The sequence below is a fragment of the Pollicipes pollicipes genome, unplaced genomic scaffold (assembly GCF_011947565.3).
Source record: "Pollicipes pollicipes isolate AB1234 unplaced genomic scaffold, Ppol_2.1 Scaffold_6138;HRSCAF=7277_pilon_pilon_pilon, whole genome shotgun sequence".
Classification (NCBI taxonomy): domain Eukaryota; kingdom Metazoa; phylum Arthropoda; class Thecostraca; order Pollicipedomorpha; family Pollicipedidae; genus Pollicipes; species Pollicipes pollicipes.
Genome location: NW_023596818.1, coordinates 26,717,637 through 26,741,580, shown reverse-complemented (window position 1 = coordinate 26,741,580; position 23,944 = coordinate 26,717,637). Strand labels below are relative to the sequence as shown.

Sequence of the window (23,944 nt, the reverse complement as noted above, 5' to 3'; positions counted from 1 at the left end):
TCCTGGTCACTGAGCACCTCAGGCACAAACCATCAAGTCATTCGCCCTCTGGACTAGACTGGACTAGTGAGATTCATGTCCCACTGGCTGTCAGCCACGGCACATCGCATGGAACAGGGAAACCGAGGCAAACATAAGGTTGTCGACAAAGCAGCCCGCACCGCCACCAGGAAACATCGACACCATCACCTATCAGGTGGACAACGGCAGGTCAGATGATGCCCTTTACCATCATAACCAATTCCAGAGCTAGTTTTCAGGGTGCACAATTGGGGACAATACGGAGGGGTGATAAATAACACTTTGGAGTTTTTCACAGAGTTCTACGTTTGGAATGCTGTTTTCTGGCAACAGTGTTGGCTGCGACGTTGGCAGATTTGTACGTGCGATGGACATGCATTATGCGTTGCTCTATGGGATAAGTACTGGTATAGGTACTTAGACGCACTGTGCTGACAGTACAGAACGCGAGCCGGACAACAGAACAGAGGGCAGAATACGACAGGATGCAACCTGTCTACTTACATTGCCTTAGTCTTCTATTTGTTCTGGTTGTGCATTGCACGACAGGAGCGGTCTAAAAAGGACAAAATGGGACAGAACCGAATTTTCCTTGTTCTGTGACATGCTCATTCCCTGGTCCAGCCCCTGGCCTCTGTTTTCTGTACTGTGCCCCACCCAACAGTCCACATGGCACTCGTTTGGTATCTGGTCTTAAACAGAGTGTTGTCCCCTCTGCCCCAAGTACTTCCCGTCCTTTCGTGTTCTGTTCCTTTCGTGTAGAGCCCATCCTCCCTCCTGCAATGTTCTTCGTCCCGCCCGTCCCTGTAGTCTTCTCTGTCCTTTTCCGTCGTCTGTCCTGCTCTGTCCTCCGTTCTGCCCAGTCACTGGTCTTGTCCTCTTAGATGTCCCACTCATTGTTCTGTGTGCTGTCCATCCTGCAACGTCTTCCTCTGTCCCGTCGCCTCGCCCTGTCGCAGGAGAGAGACCGGACAGCCTTAACCCACCCGTGTTGCAAGGTGAATACATAAATATAAGTTAAGATAGCACTTCCTTCTTTGAGAGAAAACTCTTCCTAATGTCGGCTACTCCATGAATCACCAGTACCTGAATTTTAACTCCGCACATCAACACGCTCTTCCTAACGTTAGCTACGCCATGGATCACCAGTACCTGAACTTTAACCCTGCACATCAACACGTCTCTAATCGTCACTGTATAGTCTTGATCCAAAGACTCTGCTTTCTGTTGGCATTCTATAGCCAGTGCCTCACGTCATGGGTTTGTTGTGAGACGGCAGTGGATGTGGTTAGTACTCCCGGAGCCACCAACTGTACGCTGTGAAAGGAACGGCTCGCACGGCGATCCGGATACTACTGTGTGATCCGCTGTCTCTTTGGTCAGGGAGAATGTTTCTTGCTTTGGATGCGAGAGGTCCCACGGTACTTGCAAATGTCAAAGTCATGTCGATGCTGTTAGCCAATGAGGGTAGGGCTGTGATCTCTGATGTCAGTCGTAGCTCATAGATGGAGGATGAAGTTGCATTTTTCGACAACATGAGATGTGAGCATCGCCCGTGGACTCGGACTTGGACGGTGGACTTGTGTCGATGTGCTTTGCGTTGCAATCCTTTCACCTAACTGCATGACGAGCTATGGGAGCAAATGACTTGAAGAAGCGTTTCTCCCCAAATGGAGTGACCTTTATTTTAACTTTAACTTCACCCATTTTCACTTCATTACACGGATAGACCTGAGCTCTCTGCCCTCTGCCCAGCCAAAGAACAGGGCGATGCCACAGAGCAAGGCGTGGCAGGACAACCAGCACATAAAGCACAAAGCAGGACACTGGGCAGGACAGGACCGTCGACAGAGTAGAACAGAGGACAGGAAAGAACGTGACGGAAGAAGATGGGTGGGAGCTTGGGGACGGAGAAAAACAAATTGTAATACTGAGCGGAATAAGGAGCTGCAGAAAGAATAAAACGCCATGCCATTCGATTCCATCGATTCCTCGATTCCTCGATTGGCATTTCGATCGATCCGTCAGGATCAGTCAGCCGCTTTATTTATCAGTCAGCCGCTTTATTTATCAGTCAGCCGCTTCTTTATCAGTCAGCCGCCTTCAACATGCAACGGCTTTTATCATAAAACAATGCTGATACAATTGAAAAGCTACCCACGATCGTTTAAAAGTGTGTCATTTCAAAAAGATTGTCCTAAAACTGCCTTCACTGAAGAACTTGCTGAAAATCACAGCAATGTTCCACTCATACTAAATTAACTTACGTCAATTCCAGCATGATGCCACTGCGTCGGCTGCACATACTGAACGTACATGACGTGTATAGATCATTGCAAAGAGCATCACGTCCAGGGCAACCGCATGCTCTATCACGATAGCACCCATGCATGTGACGGAGGAGAACTATACTATCATTGATAGCAATAGCATCGACCGGGCTCGTCCGGGATTTGAACCCGGGACCTCTCGCACCCGAAGCGAGAATCATACCCCTAGACCAACGAGCCGACAATTTATGCCATAGCGTCCTAGTTGTGGACGACGCCGTTACTTTCATAAGTCGGCAGTCCGGGGCCAACTGGCCACATCCAGTACCTTATCAAGCCAATGTTAATAAAGGACTGAGATAGGACAAGACAGGACAGGACTGCCAGCAACGGCTGTAACAACGTACAGGGCAGTACGGAAGTGTGTGCACGACAGACGACAAGGCGGGGCAGAGGGAAGGCGACTCCGGGCAAAGGACAGAGATCTAAGAACTGAGAACAGGATCGTAAGAACAAGGACACATGACGAAGAAGGAAAAAAGACAGGGCACAGATTCAAGCAAAATCTGGGTCCAAAATAAGGCCCAGGCCGAAATGAAGGCGGCTGTTCGGTGTTGGTGGTACCTGACCGATATAGAGGCGCTCATCAACTCGGGAGACCCGAATCGGCAAAAGAGGCCGTCTGACTGAGTTTGAGGTACAAGCCCTTGGGACGGGCCTCTTAATACCACCTCAGGCCAGCTCCAATTGGGCTTTCAATAGTCGGTGCTGAGAGGCCCTTCGGATCCCTCGGTTTCCGGCCGGCTCGAAGGCGACCTCCGGCCAACTCAAATTGGACCCTTAATCGTCATTCGCGATGGGCACTTCGAGCCCGCTGCACGCATGTCGGTGCCGGGGCAATACCTCCCTTGGGCCGCAAAGGCGCCCATAGGCTCCGGGATGGCTCATAGTCTGTCGAACAGGGGCAGTTGTTTGCACAAAACGCAACAAGATTGGCCGTCTTTGGACTTCCAGGCGACAAAAGCGGTCACAAGCGAGCCTGAACGGTCCGCGAGTGGACAAAGATTATTCTTCACTGATCGAGAGGGAGGTGACTGGGAGCCTGAAAGCTCATTACGCTATTCAGAGGCCCTATGCTATTTCCGGGGGCTCTAAACGTCCACTTGCAGCATCAGTCAGATCGCTAAGGAGCCCCTACGTTGCCCTAAATTCTTTTCATATGCTTGAAGGGCCCTGCGCTGTTGCTGACGTCCTTCCTGCTAGCGTGCCAGGGCATTCCTGTTAATCAGGGGTCTTCCGTTTATTCTTTCAATTCGTCGAAATGGCTCCATACGCTTTAGCCGGGGGCTCCATATGTTAACATGCCGGGATATTCTCGGTTGTTCAGGGCCCCTTCACGGTGGTTTCTGTTAACGTAGCGACACACCCACCATATGCCCATGGAGCCCTCTTCATTGGCCTAAAGTTCTCCCAATTGTCACTTGCTTGGGGTTCTGTGCTCTTGTCGGGGGCCATATGCTAACCTGTTTGGGTACACTAGGTTATTTAGAGCCCACTAGATTAGGTCTTGAGTACGCTCTTTTTCATTGGAGGGCCTTTTGCAGTTGTCGGGGCCCATCTGTTAACCTGCTCGGGCGGACTAGATTGTTTGGGGGCCCTGAACATTGGGTTTTCAATATTCGAATGTAAGCCCTGCACTCTTATCGGAGGCCATCTGATAGCTTGCTTGGGTACACATGATTTTTCGTGAGCCCTCCACACTATATTTTTATTTAATTTTTACACCATCACGTATAAAAGTGGGGCGGATTATTTATTATACACTGGAAGGATATCGAGATTATCGAGGATATCAACTAAGGGCGCACTCGATAATCTAGATAATCTGTTCGGACGCACTCGATAATCTGATAACGCGCTCCGGCGCACTGCATCGTTCAGAGGGCCTCTACGTTGGTCTTGCTATTTGAGTGAACGGCCCTACGCTCATGTCGGGGATCATCAGATTGTCTGCACGGTTGCACTCGATCTTTCGGGGGCCTTCTACACTGGGTCCCGGGTATTTTTTCCTTGAGTATAGGGTCCTACGCTCCTGTTGGGCCCTTCTGATAACCTGCTCTGGTACACTCGGTCGTTCCTGGGTCATCTGCACCGATTCTTGGGTACATCCTTCCTTAATGGAGGGCCCCACACTCTTGTCGGGAGCCATATAAGCTCACGTGCTCGGGTGCACTCGATCGTTTGGAATCTCCCACATTGTGTGGTGCGTATTCATTGCTTGAGTAGGGGGCCTAGCGCCTTTGGCGGGGGCCAAGTCTTTTACTGCTCGGGCACAGTAGATAATTCCAAGCCCTTCCATATTGTATCTTGAGTACTCCTTTCTTGAAGAGATGTTGGGGCACATGCTCTTGTCGGGACCCAGTTATCAAGCTGCCAGGGCCAGTGACGGATCCAGGGAGACACGAAACTATACCCTCCCTTGCGCCTGGAGGGGACCCATAGGCTCCGGAGCCGCCCATGACCGGCGAAACCGACGCAGGTTTCCAACTCAAAGACAACAAAATCGGACATTTTGGGCCTCCAGACGACCAGGAACAGACGCAAACGCAACTAAGCAGCAGTAAGCAGCCCGCTCCCAAGCAGACAACGTTAATTCTTAGCTGACTGAAAGGGTGGTGATTGGGGGAGGGAACATTTGGAGGCTCTTTACGCTGCCAGACACCTTACGCTGTTGTCGGGCCCTGTATGTTCACCTGCCGGGCCAATCTGATTGTTAAGGAGCCTTCCACGTCGCACTTTATTTCTTTGCATTTTGGGCATTACGCTGTTGTTAGGGCACTATCCGCTAACATGCCTGGGTACTGTTGATCGGTCAGGGGCTCTCCACGGATTTTTCCCACTTGCCTGAAATGCTCGATATCCTTTTGCCGGGGCCCTACGTGCCGGGATACACTCAGTTGCTCAGGAGCCCTTTATTTTAGTATCAGGTCCTTTCCTTTTCCTCGGGGAGCCTTGTGCTGTTGCTGGAGCCCATATAAGGTAGACACCGAAACACTCGATGCTCAGGGGCCCTCTACATTAATCTAGGGCTCTTTTCCTTTGATCTGGTTTGCGGAGGGGCCTCGCTCCTATCGGGGTCCTTTGCGTTAACTTGCCCGGACACCCTTAATCGCAAAGGGCCATTCGTTCTCGCACACTGGTCTTGGGCGATTCCCCTTTGCTCAGAAGGCCTTGTGCCCTGCTCGGGGTCCTATACGCGTGATGATGTATGATGAAGGACGAATGTATGATGACAACCATGACGACAAGCAATCAATATTACGTTTTTGACACATTCTAACAAGATCATAATTGTTCAACGCCACCTCTACACTTTTCAGTCTAGTTAGGGTTCTTTTTTCTGCGCGATGTAGCAGTAAAAGCCGGCTCTGATTAGATAACCTCAGGTATCAACAATGAACGCATGAATGCCAACAGTGAAGAATGCCGCTTCCCCCGCTGTTCAGCGCAATGTTTTGTCGCTACTCACCCTTAATCGCAAGTCTCTTCACCATACCGCCAAATTACCCGAATACCAAATTTAATCACTTTACCGCCAAATTCACATGAACGCAGCGAGGCAAGAACCGGAAGCCGGTGACTAGTCCAAAGCGTTGAATTCGAAACCAAGCGCCCTGATCAGCAATAACCGGGCTCGTCCGGGATTTGAAACCCGGGACCTCTCGCACCCAAAGCGAGAATCATACCCCTAGACCAACGAGCCGATGAATTGGTCCGTAATATCCGATTCAGGGCCGCGCCGTTTCTTCCATATCGTACAGTTCAAGTCCCCTGGAGCACAAGCGACCTCCACTGCCGTCTCAAAACGAACCCATGACGTGAAGGCACTGACTATAGAATGTCACAGAAAGCATGCTCTCGGGATCAAGACTATGCGGTGATGATTGCAATCTTATTGCTGCAAGGTTAGAATTCAGGTAATGGAGCAGCTGAAACTAAGAAGAGTTTCCTCCCTTAAGAAGCGAGCACCATTTCAACCTCACCTTCACGTCCCCGCACATTGCGAGACGGATGGGCTAAAGCTGTCAGGTCTCTGTCCTTCTAAGACAAGGCGACAGGACAGCGGAAGGCGTTTGTAGGACAGGCAGTACACAGGGCACTAAGTGGAACGTCTGAGGGGACAGGAACGATGGCTGAGGAGAACGGAGGACAGGGCAAGACACAACACAGAGAACAGCACAGGGACGAAGCGGGACGAAGAACAGTGCAGGACGGAGGACGGGGCTCGACATAGAAAAGGCACGGCGCAAGAAAGGACGAGAGGGTATTCAGGGCAGAGGAGACAACACTTGGCACAAAATGGCATGCCAAATGAGTGCATGTGCCATGCTAACAGTGCGGTAAGGCACAGTGCAGAGGCCAGAGAACAGAGTCTAAACCAGCGAAAAAATACACAGCAGAACAAGGCAAAGTCGCCTTTGTCGTACATTGACCTTGTTTGGAGTGATCCTGTTCTGCAATGCACAACCATAGGACATAGGACGGGGCAAGGTAGACAAGATAGGTTGCATCTGATTTCATTATTGCTCTATTCTTTCTTCTGGCTCTTGTTCTGTCCTGCCAGCACGGAGATATCCCACGGAGCAAAGCACGGTGCATATTCATCGCTCATAAAACTCTACTAGCATCGTAGCCAATACCGTAACCAGAACATAGAATCCGACGGACGGAACTCCGTAAAAAAACCCGAATGTTATTCACCACCCTTCGGCACTATGCTCAATCGTGCACCCTGAAGAGTAGTTCTAAGATTGGTTGTGGCGCCAAATGGCACCGTCCGAGCTGACGCCACACGTCTCATAAGGTGACCATACCGTTGTTTTCCTGGTAGCGGCTGCATTATGGATCATAGGCTCGTTGAATGACAGGAAAGAGCGGAGAGTTCAGAGCAAGAAAAATAACAGTGCAGACTGAAAGGTAGGTCACGCAGAAGACAAGATAGGACATAAGGCATGGAGCTAAAATATCCTGATAAAACTAGATACAGCCTGTCTTGCCTACCTGCCCTCTCCTATGTCCCATGGTTGTGCATTGCAGGGGAGGAACAGCCTAAACAAAGCCAAAGCTGGACAGGACCGAGTTTGCCTTCTTCTGTTGTGCACTCTTTCGCTGGTTCAGCCTCTGTCCTCTGCCCTCTGGACTGTGCCCCACCGAATGGTTCACATGACACATGCACTCGTTGAGTATATCGTTTTGTGTCAAGTGTTGTCTCCCCTGCCCTGAGCACCCTCTCGTTCTTTCTTGCGCTGTGCCTTTTCTATGTCGAGCCCCGTCCTCCGTCCTGTTCCTCGTCCCGCCTCGTCCCTGTGCTATTCTCCGTCCTTTTCCATGATGTGTCCTGCCTTGCCACCTGTTCTGCCCAGTCGCAGTTCCTGTCCTCTCAGACGTTCTACTTGGTGTCCTGTGTACTGCCTGTCCTGCAGCGTCTTCCTCTATTCCGTCACCTTGTCCTTGAGCAGGACGGAGCCAGACAGCTCTGACCCATCCGTCTCGCAATGTGCAGAAACGTAAAGTTGCAGTTGAAGTGGTGCTTGCTCCTTAAGAGACGAAACTCTTCTTAGTTTCAGCTGCTTCATGGATCATCAGTTCCTGACTTCTAACTCTGCACATCAACAAGATTGCAATCGTCACCGCATAGTCTTGATCCCGAGAGCATGCTTTCTGTGCCATTCTATAGTCAGTGCTCACGTCATGGGCTCATTTTGAGACGGCAGTGGACGTGGCTGTGCTCTCGGGAGTCTTGAACTGTACGATATGGAAGGAACGGCGCTGGCCTGAATCGGGATACTGCGGATGATCATCGGCTCGTTGGTCTAGGGGTATGATTCTCGCTTGGGTGCGAGAGGGTCCCGGGTTCAAATCCCGGACGAGCCCAGTTATTGCTGATGAAGGTACTCGGTTTCCAATTCGACGCTTCGAATAGAACATCGGCCTCCGGTACAGGACCATCGGATTGAATGGTCTGTCATTAAGGTTCAATGGGAACAACGCACTGGCGGGAGAAGAAACGGCATTATGCGTTATTGGCGTGCGGCAGTTCATTGTGATACCTGAGATTATCCTACCAGAGCGTGCTTCAGATCAGATCGCGCAAAACAACAGGAGCCCTATCTCTACGCAAAAAGTGTAGATGTGGCGTCCAACAATTATGATCTTGTTAGAATCTGCCTCAAAGAAAATATTAACTTCTGGCTGCCGCAGTCATCATCATATATTCGTCATTCATCATACATCATCACACAAATACACCCTGGCCAGAGCACAGGGCTCTCTGAGCAAATGGGAATTGCCCAAGACCCAGTGTCCGTGAATGAATGCCTCTATGCGATCAAGGGTGTCGGGCAAGTTAACACAAAGAACCTCGATAGGAGTGAGGGGTCCTCCGAAAACGAGATCAAGTGAAAAGAGCCCTGGATCAGTGAGGAGGGCCCCTGAGCATGGAAGGGCTCGGTACCTTACCTTATATGGGCTCCAGCAACAGCACAAGATCCCCCGAGGAAGGAAAGAACTGAATACTAAAATGAAGGGCTCGTGAGCAACTGAGTGCATCCCGGTACATGGGGCCCGGCAAAGCGTATCAAACATTTCGGGAAAATGAGACAAATCCGTGGAGAGCCCCTGACCGATCAACAGTGACCAGGCATGCTAGCAGAAAGTGTCCCAAACAGTAGCGTAGGGCCCTGCGAGAAAATGCAAAGAGATCAAGTGCGACGTGGAAGGCTCCTTAGCGATCGGATTGAGCCGGCAAGTGAACAGACAGGGCCCGGGAACAGCACAAGGCCTCTGGGGAGCGTAATGAGCCTTCAAATGCCCCTCCCCCAATCAAAACTCCCTCAGTCAGCTAAGAATTAACTTTGTCTGCTTACGGGTGGGCTGCTTTCTGCTGCTTAGCCTCGTTGCGATTGTTTTTAGTCGCCTGGAGGCCCAAACACGTTCGATTTTGTTGTGTTTTGTGTCGAAAGCTGAGTCCGTTTGGCCGGTCATGAGCCAATTCGGAGCCTATGGGTCCCCTCGGGGCAAAAAGGGGGGGGGGGCATAGTTCCGTGTCTCCATTGATCCGCCACTGGTTCGGGCATTTGAGTTCATGTAAGATTAATAAATGGGTCGCGACAATGCCCCAACATATGCCCCAACATCCAATTTAAAGAAAAAGTACGTAAGAACAATATGGAAGGCCTAGGAATGATCGACTCTGCTCGAGCAGGTTAACAGATGTGACCCCAGACAAGAGCGCTGGGTCCCTCATTCAAATAATGAATACCCACACGACATTGTGGGAGACCCCAAACGATATAGCGCACCCGAACACACTACGGCTCCCGGTAAGAGTGTGGGGCCCTCCACCTAAAAAAAGAACCGTCTGAACCTCAATACAGATAGCCCCGCAGAACGATCAAGTAGATCAAGAACAGGCTATCAGACAGGGCCCTGACAGGAGCGTGTTGCTCTCCATTCAAAAATTGACGCTGCAAGTGGGCATTTAGGGTTCCCGGAAACGGGCGTAGGGGCTCTGGATAGGGTAATGAGCCTTACATCTCCTAATCACCACCCTCTGAATCGGGGAGATAATGTTGTTTTTTTTTCTTGTGGTCCAGTCTGTTTTCTTGCGACTGGTCTTGGTCGCCCGGAAGCCCAAAGACGCCCAATTTTGTTGCGTTTTGTAGAAAAACTGCTTCTGTTCCGTCGACACGGGGCCGATGGGCGCCTTTGGGGCCAAAAGGGCGTATCGCCCCGGATCGTCATTCGCGTTAGTCAGGCCCTTGCAGCAACGAGGGACCCCTTTTAAGTCCAGGACACACACTCAATTTCCAGGCTTCTAGAAACAATCCATAGTTTAACCTATTCATGTGCGCGGAAACCCAGGACATGCCCCTGCGCCGATGGGGGCCACCTGAATCGATGAGGGCTCTATATGAGTCAGGCACCACCAGCACCAAACAGCTGTCTCCATGTCTGTCTAGGCCTGAAGGCCCAATTCCCAACAAGGGACAATGCCGAGGGTCTCGACTTACATCCGTCGGGGCCCCTTAGTCAATGGGGATAGGGCTTTGATCTCTGATGGCAGTTATAGTTAATCGTCATCGTTGATAGTTCATTTCATTCTCGAATAATTTCAACAAGTGGCCCATTGTTTGATTCTCCCTCAGAGTTTGCTTTAATCTGTCCCCTGCCGTTTTGTCTCCTTCGTCCTACGTCGTTGTTCTTCCGATCCATTCTCAGCTCTTTGATCTCTGCCCTTTGCCTGGAGTCATCTTCGCTCTGCCATGCACACCCTTCCCTTTTGCCCTGTAGGTTGTTACTCCCGGTGTTGTCCAGCTATTGCTATATATGATGGTGTAATACTCCTGCTTCCCCACCTGAGAGAACTATCATGCCGGAAGTACATGGGTTTTCTAGCTATTGCTGTCTATGATGGTGTAATACTCCTGCCTCCCCATCTAAGGGAGCTATGGTTTTGGAGTATGTGGATTTTCTAGCTATTGCAATCTATGATGGTGTAATACTCCTGCTTCCCCATCTAAGAGAGCTATCGTGTTGGGGCATGTGGGTTTCCTGGGACCTTCTACTCTTTGCAGTGGTGTAAACAAAGGCATGTGTGTTGTTCAGTGTGTGCACCCATTACAATGGCGTCAATCTGGGACGGATGTAGATTGATTCGGCTCGAGTCGGGCATGAGTGCGGGTTTCTTGCAAGATCTTTTCTCGTTCTGTCTTTCAATTGCAAATTCTTCCGTGAAGCAATTTTTATACAACTTTTTGAACGCACTTACTCCTTTAAACGACCGTGGGTAGCATTTTATTTGTATCAGCATTGTTTTATGATGAAAGACATTGGATGCTTAAAGCAGCTGACTAAAAGCTTGCAAATTCTGACGAATCAATTTTCTCTCAAAAGATTAAAATACTATTTTATCTTCAAATTTCACACCTCTTCACTTAGCGAGACGGATGGGCTAAAGCTGTCCGGTATCTCTCCCGCTCAAGGACGAAGCGCCAGGACAGCGGAAGGAGTTGCAGGATGGACAGCACACAGAGCAATGAGCAGAGCACCTGAGGGGACAAGAGCGGTGACTGAGCAGAATGGAGGACATCGCAGGACAGAGGATGGAAAAGGATAGAGAAGACCACAGGGTCGGGGTGGGACGAAAAACAGTCCATGGCGGAAGATAGGGTTCCACATAAAAACGAAACAGCGCAAGAAAGGACGAGAAGGTACTTAGAGCAGAGGAGACAACACTTCTTAAAGGACCAGATACCTACGAGTGCATATGTTATGCGGACTGTAGGGTGGGGCACAGTTCAGAGAACAGAGGTAGGGCAAGGTAGGAGAGACAGGTTGCATCCTGTTGCATTCTGTCCTCCCTTCTGTTGTCTGGTTCATGTTCTGTACTTTCAGCACGGTGATATCCCACAGAGCAATGAACAATGCATATCCATCGCATGTACAAATCTACCAGCATCGCAGCCAACACTGTTACAAAAAAACAACATTACAAGCGCAGAACTCTGAAAAAGCTCTGAAATGCTATTAATCACCCTTCAGTATTGTCTTCAATTGTGCAGCCTGAAAATAAGCTCTAGAATTGGCTGTGGTGGTAAAGGGCATCATCCGACCTGCCGTTATCCATCTGATGGGTCGGTGTTGTGTATTGGCTGTGCTTGGGTCGGTGTTTTCAGCTGGCTATGTGGGCTGCTATGTCGGCAACGTTACGTTTGCCTTGGGTTTTCCGTTCCGTGGGATGTACCACGGACTGACGGGCAGCAGGCCAGGCGCCTTTCCCAGGACAGTTTAGTCCAGAAGGCGGATGACTTAATGGCTTTTGCCTGAGGTGTTCAGTGACCGAGTACCATGAGCTTGTTCATAGCTAATAAGCCGACCAATAGCAACACTAGACCAATAACCAGCTTGCCCCCGCGTGTTCGTGTCTCGATCAAGAATGACGCTAAGCGTTTGTTCGCAGTGAGCGGGTTGTAGACTTCATGTAAGATCGTTGGCGCCTAATCCTTTGGTCTTGGCACTCTTTACTTATCACAAGCCATTGCCATAAACGTTCCTCTCCAGTCGGGTAGGGGCTGCGAATCCGGACCATTCTAAATGGTGGCAGTAACTTAACCAGTCCTTTGTTTAATTATTTCACAATGTCGCATTTTGCTCAAGTAATCTTTGCGCAGAAGCAGAAGATACCGACCCCAGAAGGGTACCCGGAGGCGGCGCCATCGAGGACCAGAGCCCAGCCGACTCCTTGTCGTTGATCAAGGGCGAACATCTTGTAGCTCCCCTTGAATTGTAAGGAGGCTCTATCATTCTGACAGCAAGCCGCACATCACCGGAGCAACATTACCTGTTCGAATCCTCTTGGTCGTTGGTTGCAATGTGCTGGGAAAAAGCTTCTAAGTGGCGATGAGACATTCCAACTTGTGGTACAGCGCAAGGCGCAAGGTGAATTTACATATCAATAATCACTTGCGAGAACGCCTGTTACAAAACGCATGACTTGACACTCATCTTACTCAAATATCGTGGTAAGCGTTGCGTTTCTGTTGCCCCCTCCCCCCCTCCCCATTGCCCTCAATACTGAGACCGCTGTAAACTACGTCATCAACTGCCTGCAAAACCCCGTCACAGCGCTTCACGCAGCTCCTGAACAGCAGCAAGCCTGTCGCAGATGAAATGATGTGCTCACCCAACCAATTCGTGTGTGAAATCCTTGCCGATCTGTCTGAGAGACGTGCCGTTCCACGAGAACATGTTGCTCCGACCAACACGAGGTTCAGTGGCGAGACTGTTGCACATGCTCCCTGGTCCGTACCAAACGCGCTCATCGAATGCCACCAACCAAGCATCGCTTACTGCCCATTTTCATCGTTTTGAGGCAACAGGTATATAGTTCACACCAGTATTCAATATTATTTACCTGCAAATGCTTGAGCTTAAGCACATATATTTACGCCAGCGCAGTTGAACGTGTCTGCAGTTGGTAGGACTCACTACTCTGCGCTTTTTGTATGACTTCACGCACGCATTAGCGAAGCGCAGAGCGCTCCAGGAACTCATATGCGCTAATGTTCATTGATGTAGATGGCGAGTAAACATGTTTGAGAGCAATAATTGGGCTCGGCCGGGATTTGAACCCGGGACCTCTCGCACCCTAAGCGAGAATTATACCCCTAGACCAACGAGCCGACAAAAAGTACCAAAACGTTCCAATTCTGGCTCGTGCCGTCACTTTCACCGCGCACAGTGTACGGCTCCGAGCACACTGTACACACTTGCCATCGTCTCCCCATGTCCTTATCGTCTGCCGTGCACACCCTGTAGTTCTGCCCCGCACGTTGTCCCACCCTGCGCTACCATATATGGACTTCCGACCCGTGCTGCCTCAGACGTTTCCTGCATTGGTTTCCGGGTTACCGCTGTTTTGTCACAAAATGACGGCGCTAATAACCAGTGCCTCATGTGTTCGCTTATGAGCTTTTGAGTCGGTGCTGGGTGCCGGCACTGGGTCCGGAGCTGTCAACTCACGATGTTAATGTACCGGGGCGATCCACAACCGGGAAATCGCAAAGCAGTTTGTCGGCTCGCTGGTATACGGATATGATTCTCACTTCGGGTGCCAGAGGCCCCGGGTGCGATTCCCGGACAAGCTCAGCTATCAATAGCAACGGTATTCCTAGCACTCCATCCTTCCCACTGACTTTCCACGATCAATATCCTATTAGAGCATGTGGTTTACAGAGGCCTTCTAATACTGGCTATGATCTGGTCGAAGGCAGGTGTGCCGTGTAGTGTGTGCAGCCAATGCAAGGTTGTCTTTCTGGGACGGATGTGTACTTGATTACTTTGGAATTAATCGTTGGTTTTCAGCAAGTTTTTGACGAGGGAAATTTTGGATGCAGCATTATTGAACTGACACTCCCACACATACACTCCCACTTTCGAACAGTCGTGGGTAGCTTATGAATTGGATCAGCATTGATTTATGATGAAAGATATTGCGTACCATAAACGCCTAAGTGATATGCCATGAACGCCTGAGTGCATCAAATGGCATGACGTTCTCTTCCTTCTCCAATTCCGAACTGCGTCTTGTGGTATTCTTTCTGCTTGCTCGTCCCTACGCTGTGCTGTATTCTGTTCCTTTATGGCCTGTCCTGTCCTCCGTTATACCCTGTCGTTGGTCATGGTCTGCCCGGGTTTTTGTGATGTGCTTTATGTGCCGCGTGTCCTACTATGCCTTGCCCTGCCACGTCGCCCTATTCTTTGGCAGGACAGATGGCATACAGTTTTGGTCTATCCGCCCAACGAAGTGAAAAGAGTTGAAGTTAAAGTTGGATGAAGGTCACTGTTTGGTGACTCCTTATGCTTGACGTCATTCGCTTGGGAGACGATGGTGAGTGTGGCCAGTGTTTTCAGAGTCACCCACGGTACGAAGTGGAAATAAACCCACCAGCCAGAATTGGAACGATTGAACACCTACTAATGGCTCGTTGGTCTAGGGGTATGATTCTCGCTTAGGGTGCGAGAGGTCCCGGGTTCAAATCCCGGACGAGCCCAGGTATTGTTAACGCAGGTAATCACTTGCAGTCTACATCAGCAATATATAAAGCCTGTGGGAGCATGGATCCCTTCGCGCTCCGCTGCCGCAGGTGCGGCGAAGTTATGTGCACTGGACAACGTTTAAGCTGATCAAATACTAGCACGCGGATGTAAGGATATAGGCTAAAACATTGGGATTGATCGTAAAGTATGCTGGATAATGCTGCGAGCAAAATACCCGTTGCGTCAAAACGATGACAATGGGCAATGAGCAATGATTGATGAGCGATATTCGATAGGCACGCTTGGTTGTACTATGTACTAGGGGCATGTACGGAAGTCCAGCCACTGAAGCTCGTCGTGGTCGGTTCAGTATATTCGCGGCGTACGGTGGATCATCCTTTCCAGACAGTTCGACAAGAATTCCGCACACGAAATGGTTTAATGGATACCTTCCTGTTCACGACGTCCAGATGGCATCAGTTTGCCTGCGCCAGGCTTGCTGTTGTTCGGGTGCTGCGTTCAGATATATCCGCCGCCGAATTATAATGGGAGCCCTGCGATTTTGTGAATGGTTCAGTGTCTCTTCCATACACCTTTTATGCTACCATGCTCTAAGGTCTGCGGTGACATCAGAGGGCACCTACCCGCGCGACCGTCGCATGTCTGAATCCCATCATGTCGACATTTTCTGGTGACGGTGCGGGCTGCGAAGTTGGCAGCCTCTCATGTGCGATGGCTTACCTGTTCTGTGGGATGCCCCGGGTCGACAGACAGCAGCCAATGCATCAAAAGACCTGAGAATGAATGGCATGTGCCAGTGTGTGTTGCGGCCCAAGTATGTCTGAGTTTGCTTATCGTAAATAAACCGAGCAATAAGGAACTCTTTACCTCTTTGCTGTGTTATTCCTGGGTTTTCCGTTTCCGATTCAGAAGGGAGCGAAGGAATTGGACGCAACGGGTTGATGTGAAATGTACGATGTCATCTAAGATGTCAGGTTGGTCAGTAATCAGCAACTCACAAAATACAAATAACACTGTCACACCATGAAACTGGCTCACGTTGTCAAGGATAGGTGGAGGATGGGTTGGCTCACGATTCGGATGGTCCAAGAAGACAACTCGAAGAATGATGAACTGAAAATATATATTTGCGAGCCCGGGTCACTTGGCGCCAATTTGTAACAGAATCATTACTGTTTTCGTAATAGCTAAACTGGTGTAGACCTCGCTCGTGCTAGTCTTTCCTGTGAGTTAAAGAAATATAAATATTGTCAGCCTACAGCTTTTTTGGTGAGTAACTTACACTCACCAATACTCACATCACAATGTCCACTTACACAACCAAGAGCAGCCTTGCGTCTTCGAATCCAAATATCGTATGAGCATATCTGGTCACAAACGGTGCGCCTTATATACTACGTCCATCGGAAACGGGTCATGGTTACATGTTACGGAAATGATGGGACAATTCACCAATGAGAAACGAATACGACTTCATACGATGGTTGGCAAAGTCAATCAGAGTGTATTCGGTTGCGATCTCGGAACTATCTGATGCAACGAATGGCTGATGGGCAGGAAGTCGACTTTTTAAAGAAAGTATTGAATCGCATTGCGGATGCTATGCATAGTTAGGTTCTGGCGGAACAGACAGCATGTGATGAGTGATCTGTTTGTCACATACCTGGGCTTGAACGAAGGCGAGTCCAGTAGCGGCACATAACCCACCAGGCCCCGCGGCTGATGCAATCGCGCGCCACTCGACGGAGAGTGAGTTTCTTGGCCGGCTGGTTCAGCGTATGCACACTGCGGGAGACTGTGTGTAGCCAGTGGACGGCGGCTGGCATAGGGGCACAGATAAAATGGATTGTTTGACGACGAAAGTGGATTTATAAATCCACTTTCGGATGGATTTCGGTGGATTTTTTAATCCATAACCATAATCATGTATCAGCACGTCATCATCTCATATCTTCTGCGCTTAATCCTCTAAACATGGAAAGTGTCACTTATCCTGCCTCGAGATTGCGGGAGGCGGACCTGGTCTAATGATTGTCACGAGCCTCTTTCAAACATCAGGTTTTCAGTGGAATATTCCTTTGCGCTTACAGCTCCGGGAGAAACAGAAGGGCGAATAAATCCACATGCGCTTCTAATCGAGGAGTGGTAGGCGAGTGCCTTTGGTAACAATAGGGGCTCGTTCGGGAAGTGAACCCGGGACCTCTCGCACACTAAGCGAGAATCACACCTCTAGACCAACGAGCCAATATAAATCCCTGTACCGTCCCAATTCTAGAAAGCGTCCTTCCTTCAACATCGTACAGACCATGAGGCAGTACAAAAGATGAGGTAAGACACCGGTTTGGACGAGAAGTTCACAAACTTTGGGCGTAAGGTAGTGATAAGTTATAATCAAGCAGAAAAGGATGTAGTTGCATTTTTTGGCGACATGGGATATGAGCATATCTCAGAAAAGGGTGATGCGTGGGACCAAATAACTCACATCTGTTCCGAAATGGATCGACGTATACTTTGATTCACACTTCACACTTGAATTTGATTCACACAGCAGCACACTTCACTATTATCACTTCGTTAGTCGTTAGCCCAGAGCTGTCTGCCCTTCGCGCTGCCAAATTACAGGGGCGCGACAGTGCAAGGCGTGGCAGGAAAAGCAGCACATAAAGCACAGAGCAGGACAACGAGCAGGACAGCGCCGCCGACAGAGCGGACCGAAAAGCAGGACAGGACGTGACGAAACAGCATACAGCAGAGCGTAAGGACGAGACAGCACAAAACGTGGTACGTTAAGTACCAAAACAGGATATGACGATTAGACACTTAACGACAAAGCAAACGTCTGCCGGTGTGAGAAATTGCGACTATTTTGAAAGTTCTGACGACAAATCATTGTACGTACATAAATAGCACGCGAGTACCTTTTACAGCAAGACCAGGGCTCGTCCGGGATTTGAACCCGGGACCTCTCGCACCCGAAGCGAGAATCATACCCCTAGACCAACGAGCCGACCATCGTACCCCAAATGTCGCAATTCTGGGTCGGACAGTCCCTTCAAATTGTACAGGCAACAATGTCGGGTATGCAGTCCACACCCAGCACCATTACAAAATCTCACAGCAGAAGTTTATTTATGACGTCATTTGGAGGCCAAAAGCTTGGTTAAACGAAAACAGAGGTAGAAAACGAACAGACAGGACAAGACTGAAGGACACGACTGAGAACGCAATGTGAGCAACTTACGGAACAGAATCAAAGGTGTGCATGACAGACGACGCAGGACAGAGACCAGATGGCTTGGGAAAAGGACAGAGATCCAAGTGCCTGAGGATATGATCGGAAGAGAAAGGGCAGAGTACGATGCTGGCAAAAGAGCAGCGAACAGATAAAACAACGTCCCGTCTGTCCTGCCTGCCTTGCCATGCCCCGCTCTGCCCGGCACATCTGGTCCCATCACATCCCGGGCGGGACATGACCGGCCATGCCTTGCTCGGTCTTTTGCCCTTTTGCTGCTCTTATTTTCTGTGCTAACGATTCTTTCACATCAATGGTCAAAATTGATTTGAAGCTTGTACGTCAGCGCAATCCCAATTTTCAAGACCAAGCTCTGTTGCTAGGACTATGCTCCCTCACGACAGCCTGCAGCCAGCGCTGCACGCCGTAACCTCGTGAGATGATGGTGAATATGGGCAGTGTGCTCCAAGCCGTACACCGCACGATGTAGTGCCACGGCGTGGCCTAGAATTGGGACGCTACGAGTCGTTTTATCGGCTAGTTGGTCTAGGGGTATCATTACCGCTTTCAGGGAGAGAGGTCCCGGCGATTCTAGCTCACTGAACATGGGCCATACAGACTCTGTCAGCTTAATCCTTGTGGCTCCGCCGCCCAAACTATGTTGCCTTTCGCGCTCAACAATGCGAAACGTTAAAGATTGCTCGCTGGTGGTGAGCCCAGTCAGCCCAAAATGTCCGCTCACTTGGCCCCCAAACATTGGGCCACCCAGCGAAGAGGCCCCAAAGTTCTCAATAGTGTCGCGCAGAAGAGCGCATAACGTCTCATGAACACAGATGCGCCAATACGCCAAAAATCACCGAATGTCATTAGAAGGCTACCTTTCATGACAACATCTGGCCTCGCCCAGGATTTGAGCCCGCGACCTCTCGTACCCAAGTGAGTACCATACCCCTATATTAAATAGCAGCGGAAGCGCACAGTGACGTTCTAGATACGGACTGCGCCGTTACTGTCACATCATCCAATTCACAGTTCCGGGCTGACTGTCCGCACCCAGTACCGTCTCACCAGGTCACAGAGCAAGGCACGTCAACGCAATTTCGACGTTTACGGCGCAGGACTGCTCCCTTGGCTCTGCTTCTTGGCGCAAGGCTATAGCCAGCGCTTTAAGTGACGAGCTTGTGCGATGGTGGGCGTGGCCAGTGCACCGGCAGTCGTTACTGTATGATACGAAAGAAACGTTGTTGGTGCAGGCCCCCTTGTGGCTCCGGATTCAATCGCGGGGGAAAAGTCCCATCGACACTCGCATCTGCCTTTTCAACCGTGCCACTCCCGAGAACCGGCTAGCCCAAAAACTGCCTCGAGGCTGCTGCACTTGGCCACAGGTCGTACTGGGTACACCGGGCGCCGGCGGCCAGCGACGCACCGAGCAGCTGTGCGCTCAAAACCCCGTCCACCGGCACATGGTCCAGCGCGGCGCCACCAGACCACCGCCGATCGCCTCTGCGCGAGCACACGCACTGCGCAGGCACCGAGGCGCGCTGCCGCGCGGCGGTGTTAATCGTCCAGCCTCAAGGGCACGCGCCAGAATTGGGGCGTTTGAATTGGCGTGGACGGGCCGTTGACCTGAGGGTGTGATTCTCGCTTAAGGTGCGAGAGGTCACAGGTTCAAATCCCAGACTAGCCCGGTCATTGATGTCAAAGATACTCACATACTATTTCGAAGCGTGGAAGCACACATGGGTTTCCGTGCCACTCTGCACCGCGTCACTGTGGGTTGGGCCTAGGTAACGAGGCAAGAGTAAGTGAAGGGTACAAGATATGCGGCTGATTACATAAACACTTTTTGGCACCGCTTGCAGTCATAGGACATACCTCGGTTGACTGCATGGCCTAGCGTTCAAAGTTTGCGCTTTCAACCGAACATATTTTAGAACGACACCTTGTCACGCTTGGACTATTCGACGTACGCGGGTACATCTGACAGCAATAACCGCGCTCAACCGGGATTTGAAACCGGGACCTCTCGCACCCTAAGCGGGAATCATACCCCTAGACCCACAATCGGATGGATTAACCTGTAACGTCCCAGTTCTGCCGCGCCGTTATTTCCACATCGAATGGTGACGACTCCGGGTCTACTGGCCACACCCATCATCGTCCCATGAGATGATGGGGTGAAGCGCTGGCTGCTGACTGTCGTGAACGAGCAAACCCCTAGCATCCGAGCTTTGCTGTGGCCATTCGGGTTGTATTGACGTGCAAGCTTTGAATTATCTCCAGCGATGCATGAAGAGGAACCGCTGGGATCGAGTGCGTGTTTCTGCCGCGGAATTGCAGTTGTGCATATCTCAATTTCTCGTATTCGGCAAATTATGTTGTGCAATGTTCAGTGAGAGAAACCGATTCACTTTGCGCTTCGTCTTCCAATTTCAAAGGCTTCAATGATCGCTATAAAGAAGAACATCTGCTTGCTGCTTTTTGCTACTCACTGCTTCATCAGCCTTGACACACATTCACGACACTTATCCACTTGCAGCCGGCGAACTTCCTCCGGCTGGATGCGATGGGTTGCATGAATGCAGTAAGATGTTGAACGGGAAAACGTACACGAGCGACGCACAGAATTGCACATCATCTCCAAGTGCTGATTGGCACGGAAGTTGGCGTACGTACGCCATTATGTAACCAACCACGGATTCGAACTCAGGATCTCTCGCATTCAAAGCGACAGTCATACCCCTTGACCAACGGGCCGACATAGTCCAATCTATCCCAATTGCGGGCTTTGCTATTACGTCCAAATCTTACAAGCAACAGTTGCCGGTGCACATCTAATGCCGGTGCCGGTGCTGCACGTCAGCTACCGGTGCACTGGCCACATCTACTGTCGCAAGAGCCCGTGACGAGGAGCGCTGGCTGCAGACTGCGCCGGGGAGCGTAGCTCAGGCGCCGGGGAGCGTAGCTCAGGCGCCGGGGAGCGTAGCTCAGGCGCCGGGGGGCGTAGCTCAGGCGCCGGGGGGCGTAGCTCAGGCAACAGGGCTTGCCGTGACCGATGGACTTACGTTGAAAACCGCAAGACAATGTGTGAGACCAACTTTGAGCATTGTTTCTCCCCACTTGACTTCGTTAGACGAAGAGACCAGAGTTGTCCGTCATCTGTCCTGTCAAAGAACAGGGGGACGCCACAGAGCAAGATGCGGCGGGAATGAACCTGATGGAACAGGATAAATAAGAGCGTAGGGACAGGACAGCACAAGGAATGGCACCGGACGACTTACGGGATTGGACAAAGAAAAGACGGCATGCTGTTTGATTTCTCAAGATTTGCGATCTGCTGGTAAGGTGCTTTAAGCATGCAGTGGCTTTCATCATAAGCGAGGTTGATGTCATTCAAAAGCTACACACAATTGTTGATCTATCCATATCATTCTTAAAACGTGTTATTGAACTCACTTATTATAAATCCATACTCATTTTAAAAAAAATAAGCGCAAATTTCAGCGCTGGTCAACTAAAACCTAAATGATAAACGAAACAAAACAAAGTGTATTTGGCCTCACTTCCAATAGCAAAGTACGAAACGTGACATGACAAAGAGATACCTAACGAAGAGGCAATAATGCCGCCACTGCGAAAAACTATAGTTTTTTATGGCCGACAACACACCATGGTCCTAATGCAGGTAATCCGATGTCTGTAGCATTTCAGGTGTGATAGGCTAGCTTGGTTAGTTCACCGTTCAATAATGTTTGCGTGAAAAGGGCCGACGACGCTCAGAAAGTCCAAGACACCCGGATGTGTCTGTATGGACAGAGATAACCTGCAAGTACCTCCGACAGCAAGAGCTGGGCTCGTCCGGGATTTGAACCCGGGACCTCTCGCACCCGAAGCGAGAATCATACCCCTAGACCAACGAGCCGATAATAACATGCAACGTGGCCGTTTTCTGGGCTGCGTCGTTACTTTCAAATTGCACAGGAGAAGGTTTCTGGCGCCTTGTCCGCACCTAGCACCATTTCATAAGCGTACAATGTAAGGTCGTTAGTGATGTCATTTCGGGACCAAAAGTTTGGTAACCCGAATGCCGATGTAGAAAGAGGAATAAGACAGGGCGGGGCAGGAGGACACGACTGAGAACATATTGTGGAACAACGTACAGGGCAGAAGGAAAGTGTGTACACGGCAGAGGACAACGCAGGACAGAGGGCAGAGGACTCGGGGAAAAGGGCAGAGATCCAAGTGTAAGGACAGGATCGAGTAAGACATGGCAGAGTGCGAGGCTGGAAAAGAGCAAAGAACAGATAAAATATGATCTCGTCCGTGTTCCTGCCCAACCGTGCCCGTGTCCTACCACGCCCAGTCCCGTCTGGTTCCATCACGCCCCGGACGCGCCGTGACCGATCACGCCTTGTTCTATCTTTTGCACTTTTGCTGGTCCTGCCTCCTGTCCCAACGGTTCCTCAACATGCATCGCCATAAATAATTTAAAGCTTGCAAGTCCAGGAACCCAAATTACAAAGGCAAAGCTCGGTCACTAGGGCCATGCTCCATCACGGCAGTCTGTAGCCGGCGTTTTACGCCATAACCTTGTGAGACGGTTGAGGTTATGGCCAATGCGCTCGAAGCCGCACGCCGCACGATGCGGGTCACGGTGTGGCACAAAATTGGGACGTTTCACATTAATCCATCGGCTCGTTGGTCTAGGGGTATGATTCTCGCTTAGGGTGCGAGAGGTCCCAGGTTTAAATCCCGGACGAGCCCGCTTGTTGCTGTTAAAGGTACTCGTCCATTACTTCGATGCACAGAAACGCATGCGGACTTATACACCCTGCCGCACCTTTTCCCTGTGAGTTTGAAAGCATGCGCACTTTCTGCCCAATGCTTAAAAGCAATCTATTGCAGTTAACCAGACCAAGTCCGCCGGCTTACACATCAAGACCGGGGTTAAGAACACGGGGTACGTCTGAAGGGTTCAGTGCATACGATAGAAGTCAATATATTATATATGCTGCGAGATCCACTCAACCCACTGCGTCGAAACTCTTGTACACTTTTCATACGCCCGGACCAGTGCTGCTACTTTTTATTAGGAAAGCCTGCGCTCGCCCCGCCATAATTTTGAGGCCTACCTAGTCCAGCAGGGCAATTTCTTTAGAAAAAACCCGCACAGGTCCTCAACCATTCCTTTTATTCCTGGTAAATACTTCTCGTTTTACCATAACTTAAATCCTGCAGCTATGAGCGGTAGCAGCTTTAGAAGACTAATTATAGTGTCAGTTCAGTTATTCGAGATAAGCACTGATAAATCTCAGTTGTCATTCCTGGCACAAATGATTGTAAATAACCCCAGCATACTATTTGACCTAAAAGAAACAAGTATAAAAATATACCTACTTCTATTCCTTATTACACATTTTTAAAGCAACAGTTGTTAAACTTTTCACATCTCATTAACGCCATAGCCTGGAAGTTTGGCTCATTGCAAAAATGCTTCAAATTCCCAGAAGTGCCAAGTGAGCGAACATTTTGGGCTGGCTGGGCTCACCACCGGCGAGCGATCTTTAACGTTTAGCATTGTTGAGCGTGAAAGGCAACGTAGATTAAAAGATCGGGCGGCGGAGCCACAACAAGGAGTGTGCTAGGCTGACATGTCATGTCCCGCCCGAGAAGAGATGGGATGAGATGTGCCGGGCAGAGCAGGGCATGGGAAGGCAGGCGGTACAGACGGAATCCTGTTTTGTCTGTTCTCTGCTCTTTTACCAGCCTCGTACTCTGCCCTTTCTCTTCCGATCATATC

At 50.2% G+C, this 23,944-nt stretch overlaps 5 non-coding genes across 5 annotated transcripts; 1 reads left to right on the top strand and 4 right to left on the bottom strand.

Annotated features, from left to right (window-relative positions):
* Window positions 1-2,459: 2,459 nt before the first annotated feature.
* On the bottom strand, window positions 2,460-2,531 carry TRNAP-CGG (transfer RNA proline (anticodon CGG)). Its single transcript has one exon. It is a non-coding gene; the product is annotated as a tRNA-Pro (tRNA).
* A 3,450-nt stretch (window positions 2,532-5,981) lies between these two features.
* Window positions 5,982-6,054, bottom strand: TRNAP-UGG (transfer RNA proline (anticodon UGG)). The gene has a single exon. It is a non-coding gene; the product is annotated as a tRNA-Pro (tRNA).
* Window positions 6,055-14,833: 8,779 nt separating this feature from the next.
* Window positions 14,834-14,905, top strand: TRNAP-AGG (transfer RNA proline (anticodon AGG)). The gene has a single exon. It is a non-coding gene; the product is annotated as a tRNA-Pro (tRNA).
* A 2,942-nt stretch (window positions 14,906-17,847) lies between these two features.
* Window positions 17,848-17,919, bottom strand: TRNAP-CGG (transfer RNA proline (anticodon CGG)). The gene has a single exon. It is a non-coding gene; the product is annotated as a tRNA-Pro (tRNA).
* A 4,075-nt stretch (window positions 17,920-21,994) lies between these two features.
* TRNAP-CGG (transfer RNA proline (anticodon CGG)) lies at window positions 21,995-22,066 on the bottom strand. Its single transcript has one exon. It is a non-coding gene; the product is annotated as a tRNA-Pro (tRNA).
* Window positions 22,067-23,944: the final 1,878 nt, after the last annotated feature.